This window comes from Ovis aries, chromosome 5, assembly GCF_016772045.2.
Source record: "Ovis aries strain OAR_USU_Benz2616 breed Rambouillet chromosome 5, ARS-UI_Ramb_v3.0, whole genome shotgun sequence".
NCBI classification, from domain to species: Eukaryota; Metazoa; Chordata; class Mammalia; order Artiodactyla; family Bovidae; genus Ovis; species Ovis aries.
Window position 1 is genome coordinate 29,399,009 of NC_056058.1, and position 10,151 is coordinate 29,409,159.

Consider the following 10,151-nt stretch of genomic DNA (forward strand, 5'->3'; position numbering starts at 1 on the left):
TGGATGCAACTACTACACTATTATGGTGACATTATTTGCATTATATGATTCTAAATACTATCTTCATATAGGACAGATGGACCATTCCTAGGGTGTGTTATTATCCTGGACCCTAGGGTGGAAAGGTACAGATGAGATGCACTTAGTCCTTATTTGCTTTCAGTGGGCTTTATAAATTTCTTGGTTTTACCTTTTCTGTTTCATTGTTCTTTTCTCCCTGTAGCCTCCTGAAGCTTCCACTTAACTGTTGTAGTTGTTTGTTCATAGTTTTTCACTTTTCTGATTTTTTGAATCTTATAATACCACAATTATGTGCGAAGATAAAATAGGCTGAAATATCTCAAGACATTATGAAATCAGTATTTGAAAATGTATAGATTTTAAATCTGTTTTGTAAATATCATGTGGAAGGATGACACAATTTCAGACTACAGATTTTTCTCTATTGGTTAATTATAACATTCCAGTCACAAAATTAAGACTAACACTAAAAGTTATTAAATTGTTGGTGAATCACATTACCTGTTTTATTTAGACACACAATGGATAGTGTCCATTTCAGTAATTACAGCTAGAACAGTGTTCTTGCGCTACTTATCAGTAAGTTTTTCCTGGGAGTCTCTGTTGAAAAGTTTATTTGGAAACTTTTTGTTACTCATAAACACCCCAACAGCTAAACTAATTAAACTCCACTTGACTCAGTATTCGACACAGGAAAGAGGCTAACTGAAGAGGAAAATGTGGTCTTAATTTTTGCTGACTGAAATGCCATGTGTTTCATATATACTATGGTTCACTTGGAACTGAACAGATAGAGCAGTCCAAGATTTATCATTATTTTAATATTGTACAATCATTTGGTATTTTTGAGAGGAAATGCCACAAAGTGATTCAAATAATGTAAAAACTAATTTCTTACTACACATTTTGAAAAGAGCTACAATATAAATAATTTTTCACAAACTAAATATATGTATTTCCATCCTTTCAGTGAATATATACACTTGGCAAGAGGCTGGAATCTTATTAGCTGTATTTATCATAACTACTTTGAGCATTCTCTTTCTAACTGCTCACACACACATACACACATCCCCCTCTATACATTTTCCTTCATATCCCTTCTAGGTGAAGAGAACAGTCTGATAACCCTTGTCATAATCTTCACTTGACAATGAATCCGTGCCAGGATTCCAGTCCATGTAGCACGTTAATTGGTAATGATGTGCTGGATTGTAACTAGGTCAGATGATACTAATAAGAACAACAGTTGGCTAAACATTGAATTCTGAGTCTTTCTCCAACCATGGGTTTCTTCTATTTCCATTCCTCACTACTTTCACTTTGTACATTTCACAGTAATTTTACTGAGATAACCTTTGACCACATCTTTTGACCTGGGAGAGGGCCTCCTAGTGGTGAAGGGAGGGGAAATGATCATGAGGAAACCTTCCTTTGCCCCAGCTCTCCAACTAACTTCTTGATCTTCTTGTGGGCTTGTATGGGAGATGCGAGGTTGGGAAAGGAGAACAAGAGAAAAGGTAAAAGGAACTAGTAGACACTCTAAATATTCATCTGCAATGCGTGAGACCTGGGTTCAATCTCTGGGTCGGGAAGATACCCTGGAGGAGGGCATGGCAACCCAATCCAGTATTCTTGCCTGGATAGAGGAGCCTTGAGGGCTACAGTCCACGGCGTCGCAAAGAGTTGGACACGACTGAACAATCAAGCATGGATACTCTAAAAATAGATTTAGCATTTTTTTTTATCCCCATATAAGTGCCTTTTAATAATTCCACAGAAAAGTAAACATCTCATTTTGCACCAGTCACCTTATATTTTCTTTCTGCTCACTTTCTCCTCTCCTGTCCTCTGTTTCTGTGTGTGTTAGTATCTCTCCTTTCCCTATTCTTTCACTCCTGTCTCCGTGCTTCTAGCGATGCTGGATAACCTCATGATCCTATATTAATTCACATACAAACATTCTTCGCCTCTGTCTCTAATATAGCCAGTTATCCCATTTGGATGCTTTGCGCACTCTCTCAAGTTTACTGCCTTGCAGGTAAATGGATGCACCTTGCTGTCCACATGCTCTTTCAGGCACAGCAGGAGAAAAATCACTCCTACCGTCTAATCCTTCTTTTTCAGAGCAGACATAGTCACCTACTAAAGTTATAAAACAAATCCTCAACCTCCCCTGACTAAACGCACCATGGTTGTGGTGCTATTCTCAAAATAAAGGCCAAACGCATGAACTTCTATAACCTAAATGAAGTTGCTCAGTCGTGTCCGACTCTTTGCAACCCCATGGACAGTAGCCTACCGGGCTCTGCCGTCCATGGGATTTTCCAGGCAAGAATACTGGAGTGGGCTGCCATTTCCTTCTCCAGAGGATCTTCCCAACCCAGGGATTGAACCTGGGTCTCCTGCATTGCAGACAGATGCTTTACCCTCTGAGCCACCAGGGAAGCCCCTGTGCCTCCCTAAGCCTCTGCTTTGGGCTCCCTTAACTCTCTCCTATCTGTACTGTGTTGCATCCTTGTTCACCCCTTGGTTCCTCAAATAAACCAAACTCATTCTTGCTCTGGAGAAGGCAAAGGCAACCCACTCCAGTACTCTTGCCTGGAAAATCCCATGGATGGAGGAGCCTGGTGGGCTGCAGTCCATGGGGTCACGAAGAATTGGACACGACTGAACGACTTCACTTTCACTTTTCAGTTTCCACTTTCATGCAGTAGAGAAGGAAATGGCAACCCACTCCAGTGTTCTTGCCTGGAGAATCCCAGGGACGGGGGAGCTTGGTGGGCAGCCGTCTATGGGGTCGCACAGAGTCGGACATGACAGAAGCGACCTAGCAGGAGCAGCATTCTTGCTCCAGGTTAGGGGAGAGATTGAAAAGGAGCTTTGCACATGCTCTTGCTACTGCCTAGAATCTCCCCCCAGCTCTTTGGGTAGCTTTCTTATTTTATTTTCCAGATTTCTGTTGAAATGTCAACTCCAATAGACAGACCCTTCCTGACTACCCTTTCTCAAGTAATTTCTTTGTCTCTTCCTAAAACACACACACACACACACACACACACACACACACAGAAACACACACAGGCACAGAGACACTCATGCACCTACACAGACGCATGTGCACACATGCACATACACATGAACATACCCATGTATGCACATCATACAGGCACATGAACACACACACGTACATGTGTACCACTGCCACCACCACTATCATAGTTACGTGCAGTTATGACAGTGCTATTTATTTTCTGCACAGCTCTTATAGCATATATTATCATCGTTTGTTTGTTTACATGTGCGGTATGGGTTTCCTTTACTTGAATGTAACCTCCACGAACATTAGGATCTTATTTGCTCTTTGCATAGTCACATCCCAAGCAACTAGTCCAGTGCCGAGCCCATTGCAGGCACTGACACAAAACTGCTGCATGTTGAATGAGCCGAGTAAGATTAGCTGGATTTTAAACAGATTTTGAAAACAAAAATCAAGCCCATTAATTAAACAGAAGAATAAAAACAGAAAAGGACTTTTGTAGAGAAAGGATTAAAAGCTACTCTTGTGGTATTTTCTCAAGTATTAGGGATATCTGAGCATCTAACCCTTGTTTAATCTTTCTAATAATACTAACTGAAGGGATTAGTATTTTGCAGCAATCTTTTTGGATCTAACTCCTAGAGTAATGAAAATTTTAAAAAAGTAAACAAACAAGGCCTAATGAAACTTAAAAGCTTTTGTACAGCAAAAGAAACCATAAACAAAATGAAAAGACAACCAACAGAATGGGAGAAAATATTTGCAAAGAAAGCGAATGACAAGGGATTAATCTCCAAAATATACAAATAGCTCATGCAGCTCAATATTAATAAAACAAACAATCTAATCACAGAAGGGCTGATCTAAATATAAATTTCTCTAAAGAAGACATACAGGTGGCCAGAAAAGCACATGAAAGGATGCTCAACATTACTAATTATAGGAGAAATGCAAGTTAAACCTGCAGTGAGCTATCACCTCACACTGATCAGAATGGCTATCATCAAAAAGTCTACAAACAATAAATGCTGGAGAGGGTGTGGAGGGAACCCACACACTCTGTTGATGGGAATGTAAACTGGTACAACCACTATGGAGAACAGTGTGGAGGGTTCTTAAAAACTAAAACCAGAACCACCGTATGATTTGTCAATCCCACTCCTGGGTATACATCTGGAGAAAACAATGCTTTGAAAAGATACTTCCACCCCAATGTTCATAGCAGCACTATTAACAATAGCCAAGACATGCAAGCAATCTATTAATAAATGTGTATCAACAGATGAATGGATAAAGAAGATGTGATGCATATATACAATGGAATATTATCCAGTCATAAAAAAGAACGAAACAATGCCATTTGCAGCAACGTGAACAAACCTAGAGAGTGTAATACTAAGTGACAGACAAAAAAGGACAAATATCATATGATACCATTCATATGTGGAATCTAATTGTTAAAAACGATACCAATGAACTTATTTATAAAACAGGGTCACAGATTTTGAAAACAAACTTACGGTTACCATAGGGGAAATGTGAGGACTGGGGGAGGAATAAATCAGGAGCTTTGGGCTAATATACTATTTATAAAATATATAACCAACAAGGATGTACTGTATAGCACAGGGAACGCTACTCAATATTCTGTAATAACCTATAAGGGTAAAGAAACTATAAAAGAAGGAAGATGTGCATAATTGAATCACTTTACTGTATACCTGAAACAAGCACAATGTTGTAAATCAACTATATTTCAATAACTTTTTAAAGGAATTTTCATTCTGGACTTAGAAGTGTCACTATAGTCAGTCACTTGTATCTTCAGATTTTGAATCTGCAGAATCAACCAACATCAGATCAAAAATATTTTTTGAAAGTCCAGAAAGTTCTAGAAAAACGTAACTCGAATTTGCCATACACTGGCAACTATTTACATAGCATTTACTTTGTATTAGGTATTACGAGCAATCCAGAGAGGATTTAAAAGTATACTGGAGAATGTGTGTAGGTCATAGGCAAATACTATACCATTTTGTATAAGAGACTTGAGGAGCCACAGATTTTGGTTTCAACAGGAAGTCCTGGACCCAACTGCCCAAGGATCTGGAGGCAGGATTGCCTGTATACCAAATCCAATAGAAATGAGAATCCAGCCAAGCACTGTGTACTGAACCAAGCCCTAAACCTCATGGTAAAGACTATTCAACAAGAAATGAGCCACCTGCATCTATGGCACAAAGCTCCTCCCAGGAATAGAGCTAGGCAAGCACATCCGAGGTGGCTTTATGACTAGGTAGACACATGCATTGGGTGCCGTAGGACTAGGAAGAAAACTGAAGGAGAAACAAAGCTAGGTTTTCCTTAACTGAGCTTATTCATATATTGTTTCTTTTGACCACATGCATTCTGAATGCAGATGACTTTCAAAGCTTAATTCTCCTTGGAAGTCCTATTTTCTTTGACGATAGCCCCACAGTACCGGGCACTCAGAGGAAGAACAGTTTCAAGGCCACAGTTCTTTATACGTCAATATGCAATTTTGCAAAGTATATCATTAGAATTCCTTGAAGATTAGAACAAGGGTTGACAATCTAGGGCTCCCTGGTCAAACCTGGCCAGCTGTCCATCTTTTTATTTATTTTTTGTAAATAAGGTTTTACTGGAACAGAGCCATGCTTGTTTATTGGTGTATTTGTTTTGATTGCTTTTGTCTTACCACTGCAGAGCAGACAGACTATAAGGTCTAAATTATTTATTATATGGCCATTTATAGGAAAAGTTTCCTAACCTCTGAATTAGAGCACACAAACGAGAAAACTCCATTTTAACAGCGAAACATCCAATTATTCATCAATGTGAATTTACAAAATAGCACTTGGTACAACCACAATCCTACCAAGTTTTGTTTGCGAGAACTCCACGGGCCTTCCTTTAGAATTCTCTGAAATAAGTGTTTGGTTGCACTGTACTCCGGACATTCTATTTGCAGTTGTCATCACTTTTAAGCTGCTAACAATGTGCCTCCTTCACATTTCCCTTCCTGTTGCTCCAACACTATGTGTGCATCCTGCTGTACTTGTACACTGTGATTTAGAAAAGGTTTCTCTACGTCTTTAAGACTCCACAGGAATCTCCTCTGCTGCCTCAGGAAGGGTGCTCTGGAATTGCTCACATTCTTCACCACTTACAACTTATCTCTTGAACTGCAAAACTCCTAAAAATGTTTCGTTTACCAGGAAGTTTGGGGAAATTTTTTAAAATAATAATATTAGAATAAAACAATATTCATTTAAATTATATAAATCCAGAGAAGAAATGGTCATATTAAACTCCAGTTTCTGAACACATTTCTCTTAGAAATAATAGATAAGATTCAACTTCTAAAACAGGTTGGAAAATTCAAATGGACAGAAGGGATAGTTTACATTCTTGGGCTTAAAAGAAATGGATGTTTTATGACAGGGATAGCAAACTTGAAAAGCCTGAGGAAGTATTTTTCTTTAGTAAACTTCTGAGTGCTGACAATTTTCTGTAAATTCATAGGAATGCATAAAAACATTCTATCCAATGTTTATTTTATCAGGCACAGGTTTTTCCTCTGTAATTGTGAGATATGTGCTGTTAAATAGGCAAGAGAGTAGAGATTATAAGCATTGTTTCCTTGTAGAAATTATGAACAAAGAAATATTTTCCTCCCCTCTTTCCTTGTCTAGAACAGTGTCTGAAAAACAGTAGACAATAAATTATTGAATGAATGAATGAATGAATGAAAATTAAGTTCAAGCCACATTTTGTATAAATGGGTTTGAAAAATGCATCCCTTTTACTGGGATTATCAGTCTTGATTAAATTTATAACCATATATTTTTGGTTTTTGCTTACCACAGAATAGCTTAAGATCAGATTACTGTCTAGGAGGAGATTTGGAAAACATAAAAGACAGAATGCCCAACCTGATTTAAACTCTTATGCATGGTTCCACTGGCAAACGGTTATGGAAGCACTCAACCTGTATATCTGTTTTGAAGTTGGACACGACTGAGCGATGAACACTCATACACACAAGCCAAGATAACTGGCTTATTAAAAATTAATGATGCCAACAGAGACATCAGTGCAACTATAATCCTATCAGGTTTTGTTTAGATTGATGTAATGGAATAGAATCCAGAAATAAATGGTCGATTCACATATGTGGTCAATTCATATTGACAAAGACGCCAAGATAATTCAATAAAGATAGGAAAATATTTTAAACAAATAATGGTGGAACAACTGGATTCATGTAGCAGAGAAATTAGTATCAACCATCTACTGTCACCAAACGCAGAAATGAACTCAAGGTGAATCACAGAACTACATATAAAAACTAAAACTATAAAGCTTCTAGAAGAAAGTATAGGGAAATGCTTTATGATCTCAATATGTGTAAGGTTTCTTAGACAAAGAAACCAAATGGCACTAAACATAAAAGAATTTAAAATTTTACTTCATGTAAATTAGAAACATCTATCCTTTAAAAAATGTCATTAAGAAAACTAAAAGATAAGCCACAGATTGGGAAGAATTTTTTGCAATGCATATATATTTAACACCTATGTGGCAAGCAACCCATCATGGGTTGCCAAAGACGGGCAAAAGCTTTGACTAGACTGTTCACAACAGAAAATGTATAAAATATCAATAAGCTCATGAAAAATTGTAAATTAAACTAAAAAACTTAATTTGCATTTTCCTGTTATTAGAATGGCTAAACATTTTTAAATTGTCAATACCAAGTGTTACGATGTGAAAAGAACAGAAACTCTCATATATGCCTGATGGGAGTATGAAATATTACAATCACTCTGTAGAACCTTTGGGCAGTTTCTCATAAAGTCAAATCTATATCTACCTGACAAAATGGATATATATTCCTAAATAATTACAAATGACATAAACACACATTAACAGGTGAATGGATACACCATCTATGATGCTTTCATATAATAGAATATTACTCCACAATAACAATGAACAAATCACACACAATGACATAGATCTCTTTCAAAAAATATTATGCCAAATATATTCTCTTGCAAAAGAGAATATATGAATTATTTCATTTATATAAAATTCTAAACAGGTAAAGCTAATCTGTAGGCGACAGAAAGTAGATCAGTGATGACTTTGTGGCTGGGTGGGCAGAGAATGAACTACAAAGGTTAATGGACATGTTCTTATATTTTATCACTGGTGGTAAAATGGATAAAATCATTCACCAAAACTCATTAAACTGTGTACTTAAAATGAGTGCATTTTATTGTATGTGAATTATATATCAATGAAGATGATATAAAAAGAAAAAACACTTAAACGGGACAAGAAATATGAATAGATACTTAACAAAAAACAGATACAAATCTCTAACAAGCTCGTGTAAAAATGCTTAACTAGTTGATGTATGGCAAAACCAATACAGTATTGTAAAGTAAAAAAAAAAATAAAATTAGAAAAAAAAATGCTTAACTAATTTTTAGTCATGAAGGAAATACAAATTATAACCACAATGCCATATCATTTCATGTTCCTTATAAAGTTAAGCATACATCTACCCTATCATCCATCAATTTTAGTCCTAGGTCTGAACCCAAGATAAATGAAAACACATGTCCACCAAAAGACTTGTGCAAGAATGTTTAGAGCAGCTTTAGTCATAGGAGCCCCAACCTGGAAACAAACCAAATATCAATTAATAAGAAAATAAACAGCTGTGTAATAATTCCATAATGCTATAATACTCATCTATACAAGGAATTGAACTGCTTATATACATAGCAACAGGAACAGTCTCAGAAACATTCTTCTGAGCCAACGAAGTCAGATACAAGAATATACACTGAATGATTCTACTCATATAGAACTCATGAACAGCCAAATTATTCTCATAGTAATAGAAATAAGAACTGTGGTTGCCTATGGAAGGGGGATTGACTGGAAGGCCTGTGAGGAAACGTTCTGAGCGATATAATTCTGATAAATGTTAAAAATATATTTTATCAACTTTTCTTTGAAGAAAATTTTAAACATCACCCCCTTAAGTGGAATTTGATTCTTTTAGTAATTAAAACATTTAATTCATAGTTCACATTATTGCCAAAATCATCCAGTGAAGTAAAACCGTATTTGTTCATTTGTTTAGTAGTACTTGAGGGTTATTTTTTTTTTTTTGAGGGTTATTTTTTTAACTTAAGAATGGATTACTTTTCTTTGGATTCCTTTTCTATAGCAAGCAAATATCAATACATAGTGGTGAGAAGGAAGTGGAAGACATTAAGGTCATTATTGCTAGTTGAAAGGTAAGATTTGAGACTGATTAGCGACCAGACAACAGAGAAAGAACACACCTTCTGGGAGCCTCACCTTGAAATACTCGTTCTTTATTTTTCTATTTCGGCTTTTGTCGTGGCTTGCTGAATCCCTTGGTGGGGTAGATGGTGGAATCAGGAGAAGAATAGCTGGGAGCTCCAGAATTCACATCCCCTCTTGCAGGAATTCTTTTAGGAGGTGAGGCTGGCTGCCGGGAGCAGGAACCCCTGCCTTTGTCGCCTGGATGTATCCTGGCAACCTGTCAACAAAACGAACAGGACTGAGCTCTATAGTAACAGATTGGAAACTCCAAAACAAGGGGAGAAGAAACTCAGAAACAGATGGAAAAATAGGTATGGACCTCAGCTTTCTTTGAAGTTGACTTTGGGAGTTTTACCAGTGGACTAAGCATCACAAAAAGGGATGCAGACTGATTTAGGCCATTCTTGGCAATGGAATGGAGAAACATTTCTTTTTTCCTAAAGAAGAAAAAAAAAATTACCAATTATTCTACTGATCTTTTCTAGAATGTTTAAGAATAGGAGACCTTGACCTCGTCTAAAAGGAAATGGATATTCTCCATGGTTCTCAAAGGGTGTGTTGGTCTGAAATATAACAAAAATGCAAGAGGTAGAAGATAATTATTTTCTAATGTGTCTTAAGATATAGAAACCATTGCTAAAAACTAAGGTCAACATTTAAAAATGTCTCTAAAATATTTTTTAAAACCCTACATTTA

The 10,151-nt window shown here is 36.7% G+C and overlaps 1 protein-coding gene across 1 annotated transcript in view; it reads right to left on the reverse strand.

Annotated features, from left to right (window-relative positions):
- LOC101111962 (zinc finger protein 474) overlaps nucleotides 1–9,612 on the reverse strand; it is a 62,673-nt gene extending 53,061 nt beyond the window's left edge. Inside the window, exon 1 of the mRNA XM_004008680.6 lies at nucleotides 9,467–9,612. The gene's annotated coding sequence lies outside the window, so the exon portion shown is untranslated. The remainder of the gene's footprint in view (nucleotides 1–9,466) is intronic.
- Nucleotides 9,613–10,151: the final 539 nt, after the last annotated feature.